Genomic DNA, 20,202 nt, shown 5'->3' with positions numbered 1-20,202 from the left:
AAATCATCTCTCAAGTGCTCCAATTTTTTTTCCAAGAAGAACAGCCAAAATTTTATTGACTAAAACAATTGTAATGGATAGCTTTTCATCAGTAATGGCTCTTCTTCAAAGAAAAGATTGGCAAGGACTATTTTATCTCTTCAAAGCTGTTAAAACAGTCAACAGTAGAAATCTAGTATGGGTCATTTGAAGGATCCCATTAGACTAACAAAGGTCAAAATTATACTCCAAAACATTTTTCTCTCTCCTTCCTCAGTGAATCAGATAGTTTTCAATTCAATCTGTGTTAATTTGTCACTTAAAAGACATTTATTAATTACTTTTTCTTAATATTCTTCCAATTGAATTTACTTGAGTTTCAGTTTTATCCAAGGCAATAAGTAGCCTTCTTTGTAATCCATAACAAAATAATGTTTGTTTGTTTTTTTTAAGTGAGAAATCAGATTTAGTTTTCAGAGTTTTGGTGACTTTGCCCTCCTTTTCTGTAGTTAAGTACTTAAGAGTTTCTTAGGATTTCAAATTGTAAGAAAAAGAAATGTTGGTCAAATGCTATTTTTAAAAAAAGACTATTGAAAAAATAATCTAAATAAATAAATTTTAAAAGAATTTTGTCCAAGAAATATGGGCTTTTATGCTCCTTGACTAATTAGGAAAAGTCAAGTACTATAAATATGTATGTCTATATAAATAGAATCAGACCATAAAATAGAAATACTTAAATGATTGAGTGAATAAAAGAGAAAGAAATGCTTATTTATGTTCCAGCCACTGAACTAATTGCTGATGATTCAAAAAAGTAGAGCACAAGAAAGTTCCTGGTTTCAAAGAATTTGCATTCTATTAGAGAAAGTTTATGCAAAAAAAAAAAAAAACTAGAGAAGAAAATCACTTCAAACAGTTAGGGTCCATCTTAATTGCTTTTCATTGATAAAGCCTTTTTCTGGAACTTGGAATTAATATCAAAATTGCCCCCAAACATGTATTTGGTTTTTCTTCATCTATCATTATATAAGCCCAAGTCTTCAATGATTAGAAGACCTTCCTATCCATAAGTCTTTCTGCTTCCTTCTGTAAGTGAACGTTTTAATGCCCAGAATTAGAGCTGGGGACAATCTCACAGTTTCACCTTGCAGGAGTTTCCTATGACTGTTCTCTCATATGAATTTTCACATTTTTCTCTCCAAATTTATTCCAAAATAATTCCAAACACTAAATAAAAATACTTCATTTTAGCTGAGAATTTCATGACTATCCATTCAAAGGAAAGCTGCACTGTAATACTTTAGAAGCACCTTCAAATAGACTAGATAATATACAACATATAGACATAGTCTTTCTCCAGTGGGCTTGTACTTTTAATTAGTCCACATGAGACAAAGAGACAGAGTGAATGAGAAGATGCTCTCAGCTCAGGGACCTTCAGCATCTGTAAAACTGGAAGACAGAGCCAGGATGTCTTAGATAAGTTTTATTTTTTTCTCATAAATGGGGCTAATGTTTAACTCCAAGATTCAAACACCTCTCTTTAAATGGAGGATGAGCTTTTGATTTACAGTGAAACCCAAATCCAAGCAAATTTTCCTAGTTTCTTCTTTCCTGGTAAACATTTTATTTAGCTAGGGAGAGACAGTGCCTTCAAGAATTCCTCTTCTTCAAAATTCCTTTTACCAAACCCAGTTCATAATTTCCCTCCTGGCTTGGAAATTTGAGCAGGCCTATATATTTCCCATTTCTTGACTGTTCTGGCAATTTTCCCTGGGAGGGAGGAAAAATCCTATAAAATTTCCTTTGGCCCCCAAAGCAGAAACATCTGTTGGAGTCATGAGTAGCTTCTTGGCTGAGCCTTAGTCTGCACTTGATTATCTCTACTGCTTTCACCAGCATCAATGTCAGTACAGTCAGGGAGGAGATACATGTAAAAATTTCTGGAAAGACTCATAATAAATAATAGGAGGGCATGGGTGGGTGGGGGGGGTGGAGAAAAGGTGCAAAGCTACCCTGGCCCTAAGCAGTTTTCCGAACTCCATGAGCAAAAATCATTAGACCACCAAACTACCAAATTAATATTCTCCTATTAAAAAATCAGTCCTCTGCTTTTTGTAAATACAGCTGCTTGGCAAGGACCAACAGGGAAAAGTGACAGATTGTGAAGTTTGTTTTTCCCACTAGTTATTTTAAGTGAGACTTGGGAAAAAGAATTGCTTGCTGACCTGTCTGTAAATTGCCCTTAGCCTGTTACCTCACCATGGAGTTGGCAGAAAGCAACACCTTCTGGCTTGAATGCATAGACCTCCTCCTTCTTTGCAATAGTTTAACAGGTGCAAATGAATCCCTACTGGGAACAAAGCTTTCTAGATGTCTGTTTACTCATCTCTTTCATAAGGTGATGCACTGGATCTTCCATACAGAACTCTGATTGCAAGGTTTGTTGGGGTTCTAAAGATCTACAGGCTAGCATCAATATTTTGGTGAATAACTTAGAGGACTCTTCCTTCCTCCCTGTAGTCCAGATCACAAGCTATTCATGCCTTGGCTATCCTGAGTGACTTCTATCCATACCATCCAATAAATCTTTCAGAGGACATCAACCCAATGTGACAGATCATTCCTTTAATTCAAGAATTTACTTCAATTCTACAAACGTCTATTAAAGGTCTACTACACGCAAAGCACAATACTAGGCACTGAGAATGCAAAGACGAACATAAAACTGACCTTTTTCTGAAGGAGATTATATTTAACTAGGGAGGATAAAGGATGGAGTGGGGAAATAAAGCCATGGACAACATCCAGAGAAGGGTACAAATGAGGGAAAGGTAGAGGTAGAATAAAACAATCTGGGTAACATCAGAAATGGGGAATGAAGGACAAGAAAGAGTCAAAGAAGATTCCAGAGTTCTGAACCTGGGTCTCTGGAAGTAAGGCAGTAACTGTGCCCTGAACAGAAATAATGAAGTTTCAAGGAGAAGCACAAATGGGACCAAATGGTGCTTTCCTTGAACATGCTGAATTTGAAAAGAGTCTAGATCATCTAGGTAGAGATATTAAATATAGAGTTGATAATATAGACTGAAATTCACAAGAAATTAGGGCTGAATGTGTTTTTTTTACCACTTTTGTAAATAGTTTTGTTGCTGGAATGGGTAGAAAAAAACACTTGTGTAAGGAAAACTGACAAAACTAATTTGAGATGAAACATAATATTTTTACATAAAATGTGGAAAAACATTAGTTGTTCTAAGTAGGCTATTCTCTTACTTTAGATAGTTCTCTGAAGGCACAGCCAATGACTAAGGTAATGATGCCTGTAGGCAGCTGTAGTTTATGATCATATTTTAGGTTTTGAAGGTTATAACTGACAAAATTAAAAATATAATAACTGGGGATTGTAAGAAGCATGTATAAGGACGTTTAGGCTCATATTTGACACAAAAGTGGAACTGTGAGTTGCATATCAGAGATATACTTAAGAGGATGACTGAGGTAGTATATACTAGAATAAAACTAGAGAAAAAGATAGACTCTAGAAGCAGAAGAGTGGAACTGAGTGGAAGAGGAGTTTAGAAAAAGAGATAGAGAGAGGAGACACAGAAGGTCTTTCTGGTTAAGATAGTTTACTTCAACCACTTTCCTGGGAGCATCTCATTCATTCATTCAGTCAGTCAACAAACAAGTATTTATTATATGAACCACATACACCAAAAAAGAAAAAAAAAGGAGGGAGGGAGAATACAAGGAAAGGCAAAGATATACCCTTAAAGGAGCTCATGTTATGAGAAAACGTGCAAACAACAATGTACATATATGATGTATAATGAAAGGGCCTGGCAGTGAATTTGGAAGAGTATGGAAAGGCTTGGTAATTATTAAAAAGGCATTCCTTTGCTGATTGACTGGAGAAAGGCTCATTTAGATGAAAGCTCTTCAGCTTTTGCTATGTACTTAGATGTCTGAGCTTATCCCTCTATAATGCCTTCTATAGGATGAGAGTAGGAAAAACTCTCAAAAGTGTGCCTGATTGGTCTCTAAGACAATCTATGGTTTGAAAGTGAAAACAGAAGGATAGTGGAATTCATAGAAGTTTGGGATTTGATAAGGCATAACTTGTGGTAGGAAAAAAAAAAGAGTCAAGGCTAGAAGGGTAATTGACAATATATGTGTTACTTGGTCAAGAATAATTTCAAGATTGTGCAGTGTGAAAGAGTCCAAACTAGAGGAGTACAAAGATATTAACTATAGAATCAATAGGAAAAATGAAAACTAGATCCAAGAGACATAAAGGGAGGAATAGATAAAAGAAGGGTAGGGGGTTGTAGTAAGAGAAACAAACATCAGTTTGCTAGATAAAAGAGGCAAAAGAATTTTGGGTAATGATATTTTAAAAATGGCCATCTTTAGGTATAACTACAATAGAATAAAAATGGTAGCCACAGGAACTTAGAAAGTTATATGCTGTTGTTTCCATCTTCTGTAACATCTTTATCTTAATTAAATTGGTTGATGAGTTTTCCACATATTCACATCAGTCTTTTCAGAGGAATCCTTTTTGTCTTCCTCATTAGGAATATTTTCCTTTGTGTCTTCATAATTTCATTCTTCAGACTTTCTAAATCTTTCTAGGGAAGAATTTTCCTATAGAAATTTATCCCAAGAATCTTACCTATTCTTCCTTTGAATCCTTGGAAATCTGCTATCCCAAAATCTTAACAACTAACTGGTCCATGCTAAACATATGTATGTAATAACACCTAATTTATCAGACATTATTGTGAAATCAGCTTGTTTAATTTTCCAAATAATTTAAGATTACTCTTTAAATAAATGGGATAATCAAAAGAACTCTTGATTTCCTGAATTAAGATACTTCCCATGATGGACATGTGTTTGTCCCCTGCTAAAGAATATATGTCTTCATGGGCAATATTACCAGTGACTGGGACTGAGAATATTAACAGAATATACAATCCTCTCAGTCAATTATCTAAGAGTGAAATTTCAAGCCACAATCTTTCACTTCTTGGATTCTTTTACTTCCTTATTTCCCTTTTTATTTAGAGGTAGTTAAGAATGGAAGACTTAGAGAAAGAGGAGAGATGGAGGTTAATAATGGAATACCATTTTCCAGGATAGGAGTGGTGAAAACAAAACAGAGAACAATAGTCTCAGACTTGGTGGAGTACATGGAAGGAAGTAACATGAAACAAGATTAGAAAAGTCAGGTAGAAATAGATTGTATTGAGCATTGAATGTCAGGCTAAAAGGTTTGGATTTATTTAGTAAATAGTGAGAATTCACTTAAATTTTTGTTTTGCTTTGTTTTGTTTTTAAATCAAAGAATGGTGTAATTGAGTCTGGCGAATTAGAAAGATTACCTTGTCACTGATTATAGAAGAAAGGGAAGAGTAAAGATATGTGCAGCAGTTAAAAGGATAATAAAATGTTCAACTCATTCACAATCAAGGCAAATGTCCTTAAGGTATTAGCAAGATATAAAAGTAATAAGTTAAAAATTTCTCAGAAAGTAGGTTCAAAAAATAATTTTCTGGGCAGAGTAAAGAGGGAGGAACTCTATTGTGGTGAATCTCATTATTTTTACTATTAAAATTTATCCAATAAACATGTATTTAAAACATATAATGTACATTGCACTTTATTAGATAGCGGAGGTGATCATTAATACATAGTTTCTCACCTTATGCATCTTGAAATCTAGAAGTTTATAACTTAAAAGTGTGGAGTCATAAGGAGAAAGGAGAGGAGGAAGAATGGAAGATGAAGAAGAAGAGAAGGAAGATTAGGAAGATGGAAAAGTAGAACATAAAGAGGAAAAGGAGGAAGAGGAAGCTGATCCAAAGTCAACAATAGCTGCTTAGAGGCTACCTTCTCCTCACCTAGACATCCTCCACAGTAGTCCCAATTCCACTTCCCAGTCACAAACAGCTAGAATAAATATGCCTGAAAATGAACTCCTATGGAAAATAACCTCCCTGAACTCATTCCTCAGTGATTAACATTTTTCTACTCAGGCATACTCATCTATCCCAGTGATTCTGAAGTCTAACGGGCCATTCTTCAAACTCAATTTCCATTCCTCTAAGAATTACTTCATTACATCTGATCCTACCCTACAATCTCTCACTCTAACACAAAACATCCCTTCCACTGTAATTTTTGCAATTTACTCCGTAAATTTTTAAAAAGCAACGAGATTTTATCTTTCAAAGAAAAAACAACTGTTATCTTCCATCTTTGAATCAATGCTAAATATTGGTTCCAAGGCAGAATAGTACTAAAGGCTTGGCATTTGAGGTTAAGTGACTTGCCCTCAGTCACACAGCTAAGAAGTGTCTGAGACCAGATGTGAACTCAGAACCTCTCACTTCTAAGGCTGGCTCTCTACTTATTAAGCCACTTAGCTTCCCCTAGCTTTCATTTTTCATTTTATTTTTATTATCATGAAAAAAAGCATGCTCATAAAAAACCAAAACCCAAAAATCAATCTATAAATGACACTGATGTGAAAGATAGTGTGCTTTGATCTTCATCCATTCTACTCCAACAGTTCTTACTCTAGAGATGGATAGCATTCCCTGTAATGAGTCTTCAGATCATTGCTTTGCTAAGAGTAGCCAAGTTTTCACAGTTGGTCATTGTACAATATTGGTATTACTGTATAGGATGTTTTACTGATTCTGCTTATTTTGTGCTGCATCAGTTTTTTTTCCAGTTTCTTCTTAAATCATCTTGCTTGTCATTTCTTACAGCCCAATAGTATTCTGTGACCAATATGTAACACAATTTAACCATTCCCCAACAGAGGGACATCCCTTCAATTTCTAATTCTTTGCCACTACATAAAGAACATGTTTTTGTACAAGTAAATTGTTATTATCTCTTTGGGATACATACCCAGTAATCATATTATAGGCTCAAGGATATGAACTATTTTATAGCCCTTTGGGCATATTTCCAAACTGCTCTCCAGAATGGATCAGTTCACAACTCCACCAAAAATGCATTAGTGTCCCAATTTTGCCACATCCTCTCCAACATTTATCACTTTCCTTTACTATCATTTTGGCCAATTTGATAGGAATGAGGTGGTCCCTAGACATTATTTTAATTTGCATTTCTATAATCAACTTTAAGAACATTTTTATATGATTACTGGTGGTTTTGATGCCTTCATCTAAAAATCACTTGTTCTTTTTCCTTTGACCATTTGTCAATTGAGTAATATTTTGTATTCTTAAAAATTTGACTTAGTTCTCTTTAAATTTGAGAAATTAGACCATTTTTGGCAAAATTTGTTATGTAATTTCCCCCCAGTTTTTTTTATTTCCCTTCAAGTCTTGGTTATATTAGTTTTGTTTGTATACAAGCTTTTAAACTTAATGTAATCAACATCATTAATTTTGCACCTTATAAGGCTTCCTGTGTCTTGTTTGGTCATAAATCTTCCCTTCTCCAAAGATCTGCCAGGTAAACTATTCTTTGGTCCTTTAATTTATTTATGGTATCATTCTTTATAATTAAATAATATACCCATTTTGACCTTATCTTGGCATAAGGTGTGAGATATATGTCTATACCTAGTTTCAGACATATTGATTTCAATTTTCCCAACAGTTTTTTTTAGAAGAGTAAGTTATTATTCCAAAAGTTGGGGAATTTGATTTATCAAACAATAGGTTGCTAGGGTCATTTAACCCTGTATATTGTCTATCTACTCCATTTGTCTACCATTCTGTTTCTTCCCCAGTATGAGGCTGTTTTGATGATTGCATCTTTATAGTACAGTTTGAGATCTTGTATTACTAGATCACCTTCCTTCACACTTTTTTTCATGAAGTTTCTGATATTCTTGACCTTTTGTTCTTTCAGATGAATTTTGTTACAATTGTTTCTAGTTCCATAAAGTATTTCTCTATCTCTTGTTGCTGAATTTTGTTGTTTATATATAAAAATGCTGCTGATTCATCTGTATTATTTTGTATCTGGCAACTTTACTAAACATTAATATACTGGTTTTTCAGTTGATTTCCTTGGATTCTTTAAGTATACTACCAGATCATCTGCAAAGGGTGATAGTTTAGTTTCCTCTTTACCTACTTTATTCCCTTCAATTTCTTTTTTCTTTCCTTATTGTTAAAACTAGCATTTCTAATACAATACTAAATAATAGTGGTGATAATGGGCACTCTGAATCTTACTGGGAAGGCTTCTAACTTATGTCCATTGTAGATGATACTCGTTGCTGGTTTTAGGTAAATACTACTTATTGTTTTAAGAAATGACTCATGTATTCCTATGATTTCTAGTGTTTTGTTTTTTTTAATAGAAATGGATGTTGTATTTTGTCCAAGACTTTTTCTCCATCTATTGTAATAATAATGTGATTTCTGTTAATTTTGTAATTGATATTGTTTTCCTAATATATAACCAACCCTGCATTCCTAGTATAAATCCCACCTAGTCATAGAGAATGATCCTTGTGATATATTGCTAGTCTCTTTACTAGGGTTTTTTAAAAATAATATTTGTATCTATAGTCATTAAGGGAAATTGACCTATAATTTTCTTTCCATGTTTGCTCTTCCTGGCTTGGGTAACATTACATATTGTTGTAATAAAAATAATTTAGTAGGATTCCTTCTCTGTCTATTTTTACAAATAGCTTATAATGTATTAGTATTAATTGTTCTTTAAATAGGATTCATTTCTGGATCCATCTGGCCATAAGGATTTTTTCTTTGATTGTTTATTCAATTTTTTCTCCAATGGGATTATATAAGTATTCTATTTCCTCTTTTATTAATCTCAGCAATTTATGTTTTTATGAATATTGATCTATTTCACTTATATTATCAGATTTATTGGCATATAATTGGGCAAAATATCTCTTCAAGATTGCTTTAATTTCTTCTGAGTCCTAGATTTCACCGTGAACTTTTCCTTTCTTGCTTCCTCCATCTATTTGCACTCACTAAACCAGGCTTCTTCATAGGCACAAGTTTCCCTGATACCCTTTCTGGTACTGATTTTATCATGAATTTTAATTCATTCCCCATTATTTACTAGTTGTTGTGAGTGAATTAGAACAATTTCGTTCAGCAGCATGTAAGCATGAGCAAAGGCAATGTATAGTTGGAATAATCCAAGGCTGTGATTTAGAAGGGTACAGTCTTCAAAAGCATAAGCAGATAAGAAATTCAGAAGAAGAGAATAGTGTAGACTTATTGCTACTTCCATACTCTCCTTCTACCACTATCATTCATTCTTTGAAATTATTCAGTTCATATTATTATCCAATCAGGATTCTGGTAGCTATTGTCTAAAGATATTCACAACACTTCACTTCTTTAAAAACAAACAAACAAACAAACAAACAAAAAAACCCTTTACCTTCCATCTTGGAATCAATATTTTGTATTGGTTCCAAAGCAAAAAAACAAAACAAAACAAAACAAAAAAAACACTCTTCACTTCTCAACTACTTTAGTGACTAGTTCAACCTTTCATCCTCAGCTCCTGCCCTGCCCTCATTTTAAGGGACTTTAAATATATTAATATATATATATATATATATATATATATATATAATCACACAAAACACAACACTTTCTTATTGGTCATTGTTGTAAAAGCAAACTAACACATAATCAAAATCCCAAAATAAAACCATAAATACACTGATGAGAAAGATGGCTCCAACAGTTCTTTCTCTAGAGGTAGGTAGCTTATCCCCATTTTAAGTTTCTCAGGATTGGCCCAGATCACTGCAATTGCTGAGAGAGACCAAGTTTTCACAGATAACCATCATCCAATATTGCTTTTGTATTGTGTACAATGTTATCCCAGTTCTGTTTATTTCACTGTGCATCAATTCCTGCAGATCTCTCCAGCTTTTTCTGAAATCATCTTGCTTATCGTTTCTTATAGAACAATAGTATTCCATCACCAACATCGACCACAATTTCATCAGCCATTACCCAATTGATGGACATCCCCTCAATTGCCAGTTGTTTGCCACTACAAAAAGCACAGCTATAATTATCTTTGTACAAACAGGTCCTTTCACCTTTTTTTATTATTTCTTTGGGATCCATACCCAGTAGTAGTATTACCAGATCAAAGGGCATGCACCATGTTTTTCCCTTAAAACCTTTCCTTTCATTTTAGAATCAATACTGAATATTGATTCTAAGGCAGAAGAGTGGTAAGGGCACCACTGGGTGTTAAGTGACTTGCCCAGGGTCACACAGCTAGGAAGTTTCTGATTTGAACCTAGGACCTCCCATCTCTAGGCCTGGATCTCCATCCACTGAGCCATCCAGCTGCCTCATATGCACAGTTTTATAGCCCTTTGGGCATAGTTTTAAATATAGATAGAGATATAGATAGATAGATACTCCTTCAAATAATCTAACTTCTTAACTCCTCAATTTACTCATTTCCCTTTACCTATAACTCCTATTTACCACAACTACACAAAAAGATCATACCATTTTTTTTGGCCATTTCATTATCCCTAAGTGTTCCACATCAATGTTCATTAACTCTGAAATTCTTTTATCTGATCATAATCTTCAGTCATTCCACTTCTCCTTCTGCCTTATAACTCAAAGCTTGTTCTTTGTCACCAGAGCTTCCAGTCCCTTACTCCTTAGTCATTTCCCAGACCATTGCCCCTACTCTAGTTATACCATTGTAATAAGTGGGTTAAAAGAAGGGTTCAAAATTAACTAACTGACTAAATAATATATATAAAATAACAGGTTAATTTAGCTAAAGGGTAAAGGGGAAAATGGGAATTAGGGAATAATTAGCTCTTAACCCAAATAGAGATTAAAACCTTCTATAATTATTCTAAACTAAATTCTTAAATTAGTAATTAAGGTTAAGGGGGTTTGGTAGGAGCAAGGACTGGAGCCAAAGAATCTCACAACATAGGAGCCCTCTTTGATTCAAACAATAGTCCCAGTAACAGCTCTGTTGAAATCCACATCATTAGACATCAGCAGCACTGGCAGCAACAGCAGGCAGGAACAGGCAGAATATCAAGAAAGCCAAAGAAGAAGGAATCACTGGCCCTCTGGGTCCACTCCAGACATACCAAACAGAAACCCTCTTGGCTCTCCTGACTGCTAAGGAAAAAAGCAGTATCCTCTCTCTATTCCAGAGGAGTTCACCAACTGATCCCAGTAACTGCCTCTGTCTCCAGTTCCCCAGTTTCTGAGAGTTCTGTGTGGAATGTTGGTTTGCAAAATCTCTTGCTTCTTGCTTTTGCTAAAAGCTAATCCTTACAACACCATCTTTTCCTTCCCTTCTTGCTCCTCATGAAGCTCTGCAACTAAACTATCCTGTTCTCTTAAATCCCTTATTCTGTTATGCTAGAGAAGATTGTTCCCTTCTAAACCTCAGTCTTGGATTATTCCCATTATATATTGCCTTTACTCCTCCTCACATGCTGCTGAATGATTCTAGAGAAAAATACAAAACAATGTCAACTGGCTTCCATAAATTTGTATGACATTTTCAACTGGTTCTTACTATGGCAATGTAACCTTTTTATAGTCCCCTAAATGATTCATCACAGTGACTTCTCCACTTTTCATCTTTCCTCATACTCTTCAGAAATCCCCCTACCTTACCTTTTCTCAACCTAGTTGCCTTCTTTCTGAGATTATCCCCTATTTCTCCTAAAAATAATTTCTTTAAATTGTGGCATCTGATGGTGATGGCATATTATTGTGCTGAAAGGATGATGAACTGGAGGATTTCTATTCAAACTGGAAAAACCTCCAGGAATTGATGCAGAAAGGAGCAGAACCAAGAGAATATTGTACACAGAAACAGAAGTACTGTGACACAATTGAATGTAACAGACTTTTCTACTAGCTGCAATGCAATGATCCAAGGCAATCCAGAGAAACTTATGAGAAAGAATGCTATATGAACTTCCAGAGAAAGAACTGTGGGATCAGAAATGTAGAAGAAAAACATGATCAATCACATGGTTCAATGGGGATGTGATTAGAGCTTTGGCTTTAAAAGATCCCTCTACTGCAAATATGAATAACATGGAAATAGGTTTTTAACAATGATATGTGTATAACCCAGTGGAATTGCTTGTCAGTTCTAGGAGGGAGGAAAGAAAAGGGGTGAGGAAATCACGAATCATGTAACTGTGGAAAAATGTCTAAATATATTTATTAATTTTTAAAAATAGTTTGTTTATACATTGATCTTTATGTGTGAATTTCTTGAAAGCAGAAACTATGTTTTACTTCTCTTTGTATGCCCAGTGCCCAGCACTTAGTAGGCACTCAATAAATGCTTGGGGACTGACTGGTCAACTAGAAAAGCAGACTATGCATTAAGCAAGGATTCCTTAATTGCTATATATCTAAGTTGAAAAACTGCTTGGTGATGATAATTCATTTTTTCATCATATTTTGTGGTTATAAGATACTTTATATAGGTTTGTGCATTTGATTTTAACAGTAATCCTATGAGGTAGATAGAGAAGGTATCTTCATTTTAATGATAAGTTGAAGTTCAAATAAATAAGTAATAGGTCTGGAACTTAAACTAAGTTGTTTTTGTTTTTTGTTTTTTACTTTTTCTAAAGCCATTTTGCCTGTCACCATTCAAAGAAATCTCCAGTGAGTTAGGATGCAAAACTTGAAAAGAAAGGTAGTTTTCTAATTTGGAACACAGATATGTGCCAATCTCAAGAGCAGATTATTGTAGCAATTCAACTTTGCACTGTTTCTCAAAGGTGTTGAAATGTTGTCCACATTAGTTCCAAGAACATAAAAACTTTTGAACATTAATTTATAAATGAGGAGAAAAGAATCTCAGATTGATACATGGAATTGTTCCAGACACTCAGGGAAGTTTGGAAAGATTCCGGGGGAACCTGAAAACAAAGTTTGAGATAGATGAGATTGAAAAAAAGTTTATTTTGCTGGGGTTAGAGGAATTTTATTCTTCATTTTTAAAAAGTTACCATTTTATTGGATTTTTTTTCAAAGGAAAATTTAATTCTCTGCCCCTAAACATGCTTCCCTGCTCTAAATCAAATATACCCCCTTGAGAAGTGAACATGACTACTTAAATATCTTCCAAACTTCATATTAAAATGTTTTGAAATTATTAGTTCTTTTTACTTTTTACAGATATTCAGGAAAATGATTAACTGCATGAATTGTTACACATTGTATATTTTTACATTTTCTAAAAGCCTTATTTAATGGTTTTATCTTCTCATAAACAACAAAGCCAAATTGAGACAGAAAGGATTTGCTTTGTATTTCTATTACATGTTAAGAAAACAGAATAACCAACTAGGATGTTTATTATTTTATGTTTTCAGTTGCTTATACCCTGATATTTACATCTTGGAAAGCTAGAGTGAGGCAGATGCAGTGACCTTTTCAATGTCAAAAAGTCATTAAACCATCAATAGTAAGCACATGAAAGTTCAGAAACAAGCATATGCATTCTTGGATAACCCGGCAAGCAGTAGGAAAAAAATGTAGAACTTGATTTTACATATGGCAGGCTAGCCACGCTTCATTTAATTGGAAACCTTACTTTAGCAGTAGTATTGTGTTGTTGCACAAGTAGGTCATGTATGCATCTATGTGTAGGATGTGGGCGGTTGTAATACATATGAATACAGGATATTCATTTTAACTACTGTTGTGAGATCTGTCTCCATCAACTCAAGCCACAACCTATCAATGAGCTACAATCAATAGTCCTAAGGCTTAGGGGCAGCTAGGAGAGAGGACTAGGGCTAGATTTGGGAGCACCTGGGTTCAAATATGGCCCAAGACAATTCCTAGCTATGTGACCCTGAACAAGTCACTTAACTCCTTTTGCTTTAACTCCAATTACCTAGCATCAACAAAGCATATCTGAGAGAAACACCATTTTGGAGATCGTCTGTCTTCATTCAAGTCCATGAACCCATGTCTGATAGATTCCAAATCTCTTATTTTTTTTAAACATTATTTTATTTGGTCATTTCTGAGCATTATTCATTGGAGACAAAGATCATTTTCTTACTCCCCCCTCCCCCACCTATCCCATAGCTGACTCGTGATTCCACTGGGTGAGTAATTAAATCTTTGTCTGAGATTTTTATGAGGATTGTTTCCCAATTTGTTGCTTTCCTTCTGATTTTGGTTACATTGGTTTTGTTTGTACAAAACCTTTTTAATTTGATGTAGTCCAAATTATTTATTTTACATTTAGTGACTCTTTCTAAGTCTTGCTTGGTTTTAAAATCTTTCCCTTCCCAAAGGTCTGACATGTATACTATTCTGTGTTTGCCTAATTTTCTTATAGTTTCCTTCTTTATGTTCAAGTCATTCACCCATTCTGAGTTTATCTTGGTGTAGGGTGTGAGGTGTTGATCTAAACCTAATCTCTCCCACACTGTCATCCAATTTTCCCAGCAATTTTTATCAAATAGTGGATTTTTGTCCCAAAAGCTGGGAACTTTGGGTTTGTCATATATTGTCTTGCTGAGGTCACTTACCCCGAGTCTATTCCACTGATCCTCCTTTCTGTCTGTTAGCCAGTACCAGATTGTTTTGGTGACCTCTGCTTTATAATATAGTCTGAGATCTGGGACTGCAAGGCCCCCTTCCTTTGCTTTTTTCCATTATTTCCCTGGATATCCTTGATCCTTTGTTCTTCCAAATGAACTTTGTTATGGATTTTTCTAGATCACTAAAAAAAAAAATTTGCAAGTTCAATGGGTATGGCACTAAATAGATGAGTTTGGGTAGGATGGTCATTTTTATTATATTGGCTCATCCTATCCATGAGCAGTCAATGTTTTTCCAATTGTTCAAGTCTAGTTTTAGTTGCGTGGAGAGTGTTTTGTAGTTGTGTTCATATAGTTCCTGTGTTTGTCTCGGGAGATAGATTCCCAAGTATTTTATTTTGTCTAAGGTGATTTTGAATGGGATTTCTCTTTCTAGTTCTTGCTGCTGAGCTGTGTTGGAAATATATACAAATGCTGATGACTTATGCGGGTTTATTTTGTATCCTGCAACTTTGCTAAAGTTGTTGATTATTTCGATTAGCTTTTTGGTTGAATCTCTAGGATTCTTTAAGTAGACCATCATGTCATCCGCAAAGAGTGATAACTTGGTCTCCTCCTTGCCTATTTTGATGCCTTCAATTTCTTTATCTTCTCTAATTGCTACTGCTAGTATTTCTAATACAATGTCAAATAATAGAGGTGATAATGGGCATCCTTTATTGGGAATGCATCTAGTTTATCCCCATTGCTGATGATATTAGTTGATAGTTTTAGATATATACTGTTTATTATTTTTAGGAATGACCCTTCTATTCCTATGCTTTCTAGTGTTTTTAATAGGAATGGGTGTTGTATTTTATCAAAGGCCTTTTCTGCATCTATTGAGATAATCATGTGGTTCTTGTTGGTTTGCTTGTTGATGTGGTCAATTATGTGGATGGTTTTCCTAATATTGAACCAGCCCTTCATCCCTGGGATAAATCCTACTTGATCATGGTGGATGACCCTTCTGATCACTTGCTGGAGTCTTTTTGCTAGTATCCTATTTAAGATTTTTGCATCTATATTCATTGGGGAGATTGGTCTATAATTTTCTTTCTCTGTTTTTGGCCTGCCTGGCTTTGGGATCAGTTCCATGCTTGTGTCATAAAAGGAATTTGGTAGAACTCCCTCTCTGCTTATTATGTCAAATAGTTTATATAGTATTGGGGTTAACAGTTCTCTGAATGTTTGATAGAATTCACTGGTGAATCCATCAGGCCCTGGGGACTTTTTCTTAGGAAGTTCTTTGATGGCCTGTTGGATTTTTTTTTCTTATATGGGATTATTTAAGAAATCTATTTCTTCTTCTGTTAGTCTAGGCAATTTATATTTTTGTAAATATTTATCCATCTCACCTAGGTTGGTATATTTATTGTCATATAGTCGGGCAAAGTAGTTTTTAATGATTGTCTTAATTTCCTCTTCATTGGAGGTGAGGTCCCCCTTTTCATTCTTGATGCTGTTAATTTGCCTTTCTTCTTTCCTTTTTTTAATTAGATTGACCAGTACTTTGTCTCTATTTTGTCTGTTTTTTCAAAGTACCAGCTTCTAGTCTTGTTTATTAGTTTAATAGTTCTATCACTTTCGATTTTATTAATCTCTCCCTTATTTTTTAGGATCTCTAGCTTGGTTTTCTTCTAGGGGTTTTTAATTTGTTCGCTCTCAAGTTTTTTTATTTGAATTTCCAATTCATTGATTTCTGCCCTGCCTAATTTGTTAATATATGTACTCAAGGATATGAATTTTCCTCTAGGTACTGCTTTGGCTGCATCCCATAAGGTTTGAAAGGATGTCTCACCATTGTCATTTTCCTCAATGAAATTATTAATTGTTTCTATGATTTCTTCTCTAACTAACCGATTTTGGAGTATCATATTATTTAATTTCGAATTAATTTTTGATTTGGCTCTCCATGTGCCTTACTGATCATTATTTTTATTGCCTAATGATCTGAAACGGTTGCATTTATGATTTCTGCTTTTCTGCATTTGAATGCCATGTTTCTGTGACCTAGTGTATGATCTATTTTTGTGAATGTGCCATGCGGTGCTGAGGTGTATTCCTTTTTGTCCCTATTTATTTTTCTCCATATGTCTATTAACTCTAATTTTTCTAAGATTTCATTCACCTCTTTTACCTCTTTCTTATTTATTTTTTGGTTTGATTTATCTAAATTTGATAGTGGTTGCTTCAAGTCTCCCACTAATATGGTTTTACTGTCTATTTCCTCCTTCAATTCTCCTAGTTTCTCCATTAGAAATTTGGATGCTATACCATTTGGTGCATACATGTTGATTAGGGATATTTCCTCATTGTCTATACTCCCTTTTAACAGAATATATTTACCTTCCCTATCCCTTTTGATCAGGTCTATTTTTGCTTTGGCTTTGTCAGATATCATGATTGCAACTCCTGCCTTCTTTCTATCAGTTGATGGCCAAAAGGTCTTACTCCATCTTTTAATTCTAACCTTGTGAGTGTCAACCTGCCTCATATGTGTTCCTTGAAGACAGCATATGGTAGGGTTTTGGGTTCTAATCCAATCTACTATTTGTCTACATTTTATGGGTGAGTTCATCCCATTCACGTTCAAAGTTATGATTGTCACTTATGGATTCCCTGGCATTTTGATAACTTCCCCTAGTTCTGACCTTTCTTCCCTAGCTATATCCTTTTGAACCAGTGATTTACTTTAGGTCAGTCCCCCTAGTCCCCTCCCTTGATATGCTTCCTTTTCTAGCCCTTCCCTTTTAATGATCCCTTCCCCTCCCCCTTCTCCTTCCCTTCTTTTTTATACTCCTTTCCCCCTCCCCCTCCTTAATTTTCCTTTCTCTCTTACCCTGTTGGATAAGATAGAATTCACAATCTCAATGGACCTAGATGTTCTTCCCTCTCAGAGTTGATTTCACTGAAAGTAAGGTTTAAGTAATACCACTTCACGCTCTCTTCCTCTCCTTGTATGAGAGTTCTTCCCCTCCCCTTCCCATGTGTATCTTTGTATGGGAAAGATTATTCTATTTAGTTCCTCCCCCCATTTCTTGAAGTAAATCTTAGCATCATCAACGATTCCCCCCTCCCTTTTCCTTTCTTTGCCCCCCCACCTTACCAAATCTTCTTGATGCTCCAATATTTCCCTATACATGATTCTTCTAACTACTCTTATGGTGCATACAATTTTTGAGAGTTACACAATACATTTTCCCCATATATTAATATACATAATTTGATGTAAATGTAGTCCTTAAAGAAGAGAGTTTGACTTAAAGAAAAAGATAAGATTTTTCTCCTTTTCCCTTTTTTTCATATTTACCTTTTCATGTTTCTCTTGCTTTCTGTGCTTGGATAGCAAATTTTCCACTGAGTTCTGGTCTTTTCTTAGCAAATGCTTGGAAATCTTCTATTTTGTTGAATGCCCATACTTTCCCCTAGAAGTATATAGTCAGTTTTGCTGGGTAGTTGATTCTTGGTTGGAGACCCAGCTCTCTTGCCTTCCTAAATATCGTATTCCATGCTTTGCGGTCTCTTAGTGTGTTAGCCGCTAAGTCATGTGTGATCCTTATGGGAGCCCCTCTATATATGGAGCTCCTCTTCTTGGCTTCTTGTAGGATTTTCTCCTTTTCTTGGAAGCTCTTGAATTTGGCGATTACATTCCTGGGGGTTGTCTTTTGGGGATTTAGTATAGAGGGTGTTCTATGAACCCTTTCTATTTCTATTTTGCCCCCTTGCTCCAGAACATGTGTGTAATTTTCTTCTATAATCTCCTGTTGTATAGCATCGAGGTTTTTGTTTATCTCTGGTTTTTCAGGAAGTCCAATATTTCTCAAGTTGTCTCTTCTTGCTCTGTTTTCCTGGCCTGTCACCTTTTCAGTGAGATATTTTATGTTTTATTCTAATTCATTAATTTTTTGGCTTTGCTTTATTCATTATTGCTGTTTTGTTATCTCGCTGTCTTCTAGTTGCTTAATTCTGGTCTTTAGGGACTGGTTTTGCTTTTCAGCTTGGTCTGCCCTTCTTTTAGATGCTTCCAGCTCTTTCTCCAATTCTGAAGTATTGTCTATTAGACTGCTGATCTATTTCTCCCATTTTTCTTTCCAGAAGGTTTCCATCTTTTAGATAAGCTCCAGTTTGAGTTCTTCCAGAGCTTGTGCATAATTTACATTTTGGGAGGCATGTTTTGATTTTGTTTGGATTTAATCCTCTTTCTCTTCTTTTCCTAGTGTACTCCCACCATAAAAGTTTTCAATAGTCACATTTTTCCCTTTCTTCCTGGAGGCTTGATTTTGGGCCATGTGAGCCATTTCTTTGGTGGTTTTATTCCCCTTTCCTTCTTGGTCTGAGGTCTGGGTGATATGTGTGGGTTTTCTGTGAATTTAGGTTGCCTCAGACTAGTTCTTCCCAGCCTTTGAGGTTTCTTAGTGCACCCGTCCCGGTGCTCAGCATGCAGGCCCCTGTGTTCAGCACTCCCACCCTGTGTTCAGTGGGCCCGCCCCTGTGCTCTGTGATATTTTCTCACCCCTGCACAGGAATCTCCTGTAAAACCGCTCTGAGGGGTGGAACTCTGGTATTCCCTGTATTCCAGGGAATTCCAGGTATTCCAGGGAGCCTGGCTTGCCCCCCCACCCCACTACAGCGAGGGGCAGCGCTTTGACCTTAGGTAGTTTTTACAGATTCTCGAGACTCCTCACTGTTCCCAGTTTGTAGGGGACCCGCCATCTGTGTGCTCTCCAGTGCACAGGGTTCTCCCATGAAACCACCCTGAGAGGTCGTATCCTAGCAGTCTTTAGAACCCAAGGACCCTGGTGTGCCCCCCAGACAGAGACGTTCCTCATTCACTTGCTGTCCCAGTGAGGGCTCTGATACCTTACTCTGGTTTGGTGGGGGAGGTGGGGGGGTGAGGGCGGCGCAGTTCACATTTTTGTGCAAGCTTTTCCTCCTTCTTATAGTGTGGAAATGTTCAAACCCCACATACCTTCGTTTCTGTGGGATATTGGAGAGTCCCTCCATTCTTCCAAAGGTGATTTTTATGCTCTTTTGAGGTAGTCTTTGCGTGGTTCCTGGGGAGAGGAAGCGATTTGCGTCTAGATTGAAGCCATGTTTACCTGGAAGGCCAATCCCAAATCTCTTATATTTTGGACCTCTGTCGTCATTCTGTGTCACCAAGGCTAATTTCTCAAGAACTCTTAAATCATCTGATAATTAGCAGAGATTATGTACTACAGATACAAAAAAGGCATACATTGTTAGATATATGTTAGACAAATAACTTTTTCATTACCATTGTTTATTTGTGAAAAATGAGGGTTCTATGTTCAGTAGACGGTGAATTTTTCTAAAATCATCAATAAAATGATGTTTTTTAAAATTATGTTGAATAAGTATATTACTCCCTAGTCATTTGCTTCTAAACAGTTAATTATCTGCATCCCAAATGCAAATAGAGACTTCCGAATACATAATAGATAACATTTGTATTGGCATACAGGGGGTAGCTTTGGAAGGTGCATTTCAGCTCTGACCATCATTTCTAGGACCTGATGAGGAAAAGGAGCATGCACACCGTGTACTTAGTACAGAGAGCCAGGCCAGCATGCAAC

Source organism: Monodelphis domestica, chromosome 8 (genome assembly GCF_027887165.1).
Source record: "Monodelphis domestica isolate mMonDom1 chromosome 8, mMonDom1.pri, whole genome shotgun sequence".
In the NCBI taxonomy this organism is placed as follows: Eukaryota; Metazoa; Chordata; class Mammalia; order Didelphimorphia; family Didelphidae; genus Monodelphis; species Monodelphis domestica.
The sequence above is the reverse complement of the archived record's forward strand: the minus strand, read 5'-3'. Positions refer to the sequence as shown.